This window comes from Octopus bimaculoides, chromosome 6 (assembly GCF_001194135.2).
Source record: "Octopus bimaculoides isolate UCB-OBI-ISO-001 chromosome 6, ASM119413v2, whole genome shotgun sequence".
NCBI lineage: Eukaryota > Metazoa > Mollusca > Cephalopoda > Octopoda > Octopodidae > Octopus > Octopus bimaculoides.
The window spans coordinates 75,582,124-75,589,479 of record NC_068986.1 but is presented as its reverse complement, the minus strand read 5'-3'; positions in this window follow the sequence as shown (position 1 = coordinate 75,589,479).

Genomic DNA, 7,356 nt, shown 5'->3' with positions numbered 1-7,356 from the left:
CTGCTGCAAGAGCCCACATTCACACAATCACCTTTATTATGACTTCTACCACCCACATTCAAAACAACCGCCACCATAAGTACACCAGCGACAACATCACTGCCGCCACGACCACCACGACCACCATCACCACCATCACCACCACCACCACCGCCATTATCATAATTACCACCATTGGCACCACCACCACCACCACCACCACCATAATCAGTATTGTCCTGTCTGACGCCAGTTGGTAAACGGTAATGGGGTGTGTATGCTGGGCGTATATATATATATATATATATATATATATATATGTTGACACGAAAAACATTAGTTGAAATAGCAACGCTAAGATTGTCGAGGTATGGAGAGGGAGGTTACAGACTTCTTATACTTGACTTCCGGTTAACATCAATCGTTTTATACCCCAGACGCTATTTTCTTTCTTTATTCTTATTTCCGGTTTCAAATCACGTGACTTTTTTCTCTGATTATTTCTTGTTATTTCTAAACGGTACCTTAATATTATTAACTATGAAAAGTTTTTATATTGTACTTCACATCCAACTTACAATCTGGGACACCCGCCATCCGTTGTCAACTGTAGATCACAAAGATGTCGACATCTTCACACAATACCGCTATTTCCAGCGAAGCAGAACAACCGGGGAATACGTGGGTTCTTTTGGCCTACATCACGGTACCCCACGCCTGCCCTCCGTTAGTATTGCAGCCATACATCAAATTATGTGCAACAGTAAGGGTTTCAAATATTCATGGCTGTGTGGTTAAGAAGCTCACTTTGTAACCGTGTTGTTTCGGGTTCAGTTCCACTGCGCAGCGCTTTGGGAAGTTGACTTTAACCATAGAGTCGGGCCGATCAATACCTTGAGAGAGAATTCGGCAGACAGAAGCTGTGTGGAAACCCGGCGTATACATACATACATACATACATACATACATGCATGCATGCATGCATGCATGCATACATACATATAGATATGTTTCGACCAAATATTGGTCCAGGACATGTCTAACTTAATAGGACCACCTGATAGGATTATCTAAACCCTTTTTAAGTCAAGTTTTGTGGTATCATGGTCCATTCGAGTAGTTAGTTCTTGTCGAGTGAGTTGTATCCAGGTATAGGTGGCCTATCTGGTATTCCTCGAAGAAATCTGTCCAGATTCCGTTTAAAGGTAATGGGATCCTTTTCCTCTTTGATCTGTTTCGGGACAGTGTTAAATAGGGCAGGACTTGTTGAGGGAAAGAAATTGTGTTGTGACCCTGAATTGGGTAGGGAACGTATGGCCCGTGGTCCTAGCTTTGGAGGAATTTTGAAGCTAATGTTGAGGTCGTTTGGGTAATGCTGGTGGTATATTCTCCACATCGTGCAAATGATGTATCGCCCACGGCGACGCTGGAGAGAACAGTTTCAATACTTTAAGGCGGTCCCAGTAACCAAGATCAGTCATGCCCTTAATTCTTTTAGTGAATGATCTCTGGGGTGATTCAGTTTTCGAGATGCTTTGTTTTGTATGGGGAGACCACATGGGGTAGCAGTATTCGAGGTGTGGTCGTACAAATGAGGAGAAAAGTGGAATGATGACACTTTGTTCTCTGGACCGGAAGGTTCTTAAGATCCAGGAGTACATCCTACGAGCTATATTGACCTTTTTGTTGATGTGGGCACTCCAACTGAGATTCTTATCAACCATTACTCCTAGGTCCCTGATATTATTAGATGCCGGGCGAGGTTCCTCTGAAGGAAGAGAGTATGGCTGTTTTAGCCTAGCCTTTTTTTCCCAAAATGCTCAAATTTTCCCTCGTTTAGTTGCATTTTGTTTATGTCTACCCATATATATCCATGGTATACATATAAGATTCCAATACCTTGTGAGTAAAATCCAATAGTCTTTAAGATTGGTCATTGCATTTGCAAATCCATTATTAAGATTCCAATACCTATGAGTAAAATCCAACAGTCTTTGAAATTGGTCATTCCAAATACAGAGTTTATACACAGTGTTATTGAATCAAGGGTTCTGTTTAAAGTGTTTTTTTTTCATCTCATTACGAAAAGTAAATCCTTATATTCACACGCTGATATATGACCTACGTTGGACCCCTTATTCGCATAATCACCGAACGTGGAGCTTAACTATGGTCTATCTATAGCACTTACTCAGCATTTCGTTTCATGCTCCCTCTTCCTACTGACTTTCCAGTCAACCAAAATATCAGAACATTCTTATCATTTCAGACTATACAATTAGAGCAGAGTTTTGTTTTGTTATTGTAATATCGATTGAGAACGAGAGTGCTACTTTCAAATCCGTCTTCAGCTTGATGCTACTACAAAGTTGTTGAGAAGACGAGATAACAACGAAACCTTTTGTGGATTCACTGTAGAAGTCAGAACTAGCAGCCATATTCTCATCAGGTCAAACTCCTGCTCTCCGAAAAACGGAAGGATACAAATAGGTAATAAATGGAGAGGAGAGGATACAATAGATAACAGAAGAATACAATACATGCAGATGATTTCTAAGAGGAATAAAATAGTACCATACATGATTACCACTGACTAGAAATTTAAAGAACTTCATAATAAGTAAACAATAAATAAAAATAGAACAGGTGTGTAGTTAAGAAATTCCTTTCGTAATCAAGTTGTCCCGGATTCAAGTCACACTCTTACATATCTGTGTTCTGCGTGACGGTAAGAGGCAAATTTTTCTGCAGATAGTATTGTAAATAAGTTTAACAAGCATATCAATCTCAAGAGAAAGTAATGCTGACATTCTGGGGCGGTTGTTGATGATGTGGGCGATAGTTTCTGCGTTGGTATGGCACAATCAACATTTTTTTATTATTTCAAAATGATAATTCGGTAGCACCTCTTTTAAACAAGGTTTTAGTAGCTATCTCTTGTTCATTCATAGCGAAAGCATATCCTTCTAGATGAGATAGGAAGAATCTATCACAGTTCTAGGAAAGAGAGAGTTAGTTTTTCTATCAATGTTGTTGGCACCTAGTATCTCACAAGATATGTATCTAGGCACAACTTTGTTCCAATATGATGAATCTTTCATTTCTGAGTTTCTGTTAAGTATTGTAGATCAGTTTTAGCACAGAACAGCTGCGCTTGCAGAATAACTATTTAGGTGTTCTTCACCTACAGTGAAGGCGTCATTGTATCCATTGTTGAGTAGATGTACGACATACTTAATTCCCCGTTTAATGTTGTGTACGTTGCCTAAATGATGCGATAGGGTTCTCAAAGCTCGTTAATTTTTCTAATAAAGAACGAGCTGGTTTCTAACAAAGAATCTAAGCTCCATCAGAGTTTAGATAGCAGCTACGATAAGCGTAACGTTAGAAAGTCGTGTATGTGTGTGTGTGTGTGTGTGTGTGTGTGTGTGTGTTTGTGTGTGTATGTGTGTGTAATGTTTGTATATATGTAATCTACGTATGTATGTAGTTTACTTTGTACTGTACATGTATTTCATATATGTATATATAAATGTATGTGTGTATGTAGTTTTGTATGTATGTATGCATGTCTGAATATGTATGCATATAAATATTATGTAATGTATATTTGTGTTATGTATGTAATGTATGTATTTGATACATGCGTATACGTAATATATTCATCGAAGTATATTAGCAAAATGTGTAAACATTTACGAGAAAACTAAAGAACAAGTGCTTTAAACATATACCGTTGTGATATTTCTTTCTCTCGTCGCCCCAGTTACGAGAAGGAAGCCTTTGTTATACTCACCATCAATCGCTGGTTCATCATAATAAGTACAGTGAGCCAGTGAGTGACTTGTTGGAAAACTGTAGTCAATGACAACACTCATCCCCTTCACAAAAATCTATACAAACTTCTCCCACCCCCCCGCAATAAAATTGCCTCTGTTAAATGAAACAGTTTTTCCTCAACGAAAGATGTATATAGTTCGGCACTTTACTCTTTTAGTTAATGTATTATTGTTATTAGATTGGAGTGAGTCCTCGTTTAAGGTTTCCTTCTACTCAACTCCTTTAAAATAGAAAGGGCACAGTTTGGAAAAAAAAACCCCTCAAAACGAACAGACATAAAAAAAACAGGATGATTATGGCTGTAGGGTCCTGATCAAAGTTAATTCAGGGTTAAATACGACAACCACGACGACCACCACCACCTACAACAACAACAACAACAACTACTACTACTAAACCATGTTGTCCAGGTGAGACTGAAGAAGCACGGCAACTCCTCGTCACAGGTTATTTGTTTTTTAATTTAAAAAAAATTCTTATGAAAGCTTACTTTGAAAGAAATTAGAAAGCCCGGATAATAGCTGTTTAACGACCCTCTGTGATCTTGTGTCTGTGTATGTCTGTGTGACAACGACCATAGCAACGACCATAGCGACAGCAATAACAACAACAGGAACGACATCAACAAGAACAACGAAACAACAGGAGCAACGGCAACAACAAAAACACATGAAATTATAACTTTACATAGAGAATAAAAGGGTTGACCTGCTCCAACCATGCAGGTGGTGCTAAAGGTCGTTCATCAGCAGCTGGTGTTTCAAGCAAAAACGGTGTGCCGCAGCCGAGACGACCTCCATTGTGGTAACTAAACACTCCGCCACACCTGCTACCCTCCATCCGTATCGATGACGGCCATCATTCAACAAGTAATTACTTTCTGTGGTAGAAAGTGAAATTCATAAAGGAAATTTCAGAGATACACTTGCAAGGCAAGCGCGTTGAAAAAGCAAACCAATTGCAGCGTGAGGTAGATACATTTTAGTCATCCCTTCAAAAGCACACGAGGTCTGTTCACTTCACTGAACACATCTATTACCATTATTATTACCGTTCATCCTTTCGGGCAGGGAGGGGGGGTCGATAAAATAAGTACCTGTTGATGTAATCGACTCATCCCCTCCCTCCAAAAACTGATGCCCTTGTAGAAAAATTTGAAAGCATTATTATTATTTTTATTATTATTATTATTATTATTATTATTATTATTATTATTATTATTATTATTATTTCATTTCAAAATTTCCAGCGCACCAGCCGCGACTTGGTCACTGACGTGATTCCACTGCGCCTGCCTTCTGGTGAGGTTTTTGGTTCACACGGATAGCATTCAAAACCCCACATTTCTTGAAAGATTTCATCACAATTCCTGGTTTGATTTCATTTCAGATTTCTTTAATTCATTCACCCAATGTTGTTAGTGTTGGAGCCTCTATCTGTATGTCTTACTCCCTTCCATCATCCTCGATGTTTTATCCATGTTTGCAATGCATGAGAGTTTATATGCATTTTTCTTCCGGTATTGGATTATAGACTTATGAAATACCAATAACTTTTTCTCTAGTTCTTGTAGAAGACGCTGTGTTCTGTTAGCCTTTTGTCTCACCTCCAAATTATTTCTTTTCATAAATCCTGAGCATCTTCTCCGGTGTATCTTACAATCTGAAGTTCTTCTTTTGCTAGTTTTCAAGCAAAACGTCTGATTGATCTTTCCTCTGTTAACACCACAATTGTTTTTCAGAGTTTGCCTACGTTTTTCAGATAGCGCTTTTAATCTCTATAAAATTCCCTTGCTGACTCTGTAGATCGTTTCACTACTGGTACACGGTTATTAATGGGTTTTGCTGTACACTTGTTTCTTTCTAAATTCGCACAGACAAAAAAGAAAAAAAAGAAAACAAAAAGAACAAAACATGTGGAACGTCTGTCCTGTAACGAGGCGCAGTTTAAAGTAATGATAGCTCAAGTCACGTCACACACGCACGCATTGTCAGTTTATAATTTTTCTGTTTAAAAATGTCGAGTTGTATTTCTTTCTTCGGATAGTTTTACTACACTGAAGGTAAAACAGTTTACTAAGGCAGGAAATATTGCGTGAACTCCACAGGAAAAGAAACAAAGAAACAGAGACACGAGCACTTTTAGAAATTGCTTTCTGGCTTGAGCAGTCGTTGGTTTAATTAGCTGCAGGCAGTTTCAACGAATCTCTAGAAGTCTTTCACAAATGTTTCGTATACATTACTCTATTTACTGCTTATTACCAAATTTACAAATAATACCTATTATAAATGTAATGTAACTTTACATGTGTATAAATCACTTGTCTTGTATGCGTACCGTGCAGTTATCATTTGTTCAGTCCTAAACTATTCAGAACTTATAAGGTGGTGCTGGCGACATTAATGCACTCTTACAATTTGTTACAAAACTGATTTAATGTTATATCAACTGAATCATATATGTACATATTGTTAATATATGCATCTACCTATGCTATCCTTGAATTGTTCAGAATTTACTGGTGGCGTTAGCGGCAATTGTTTGCTGTCAATGTATCAGCACTTTGGAAATGTCATGCGGTGTTCTCGTATGTACTGACTAATCATGACAGTTTACCAATGCATTAATATAAATAATAACGTTCATTGTTCTTTTGACGAAAAGTATAGTACTAGTAGATATATAAAATACGCATATAGCTATGTACATAAAGATGTACATACCATAGGTACGTGCATATATATATATATATATATATATGATGTGTGTGTGTGTGTGTGTGTGTGTATACTCACACAAATGGTATACGGTATTCTAGTACGTATCGGATAACCATAATGATTTACCCATATACAATGTTAAATATTTAAGCGGGTAAACTGGCAGAATCACTAGCACGACAGGCAAAATGCTTTGTGGCATTTCGTCCGACTTTACATTCTGAGTTCAAATTTCGCTAAGGTTGACTTTACTTTTCATCCTTTCGTGGTCGATGGAAATAAATTCCAGTTGAGTACTGGAGTCGATATAATCGATTTCACTCACACAAAATTCCTGGCCTTGTGCCAATGAAACTGATACATAATGTTAAATAACATTCATTGTTCTTTATACACACACACAAGCAATGCACCCTGGTGTTATGACCTACAACCACGTTGTATTATTTGTTGTTTTCTTACCATACATATCCACACACAACCCCCTAAACAATGAGGCTTTCGACACCATCCTCAGAACATTCCTTTACTGTGGTCCATGGGAAGAGCCGTTTTAACGATGCGTCCTGCCCTACTCTTCGAAACGCCTGTGTTAGAATGGGGGCAGCTGATGAAGGAGATGTTCTCTATGTGGCCTGTGTGTTTTCTGTACTCGTTTATCATTTTGTCTACGCTTTGTTTACAACGTCCTGTACCCAGATATGCATCTATATATACAGGTAGATGTAAGTATGTACATACATGTTCGTATATATGCATGTACTCATTTATTATTTGTATTATTATTATTATTATTATTATTATTATTATAATATAT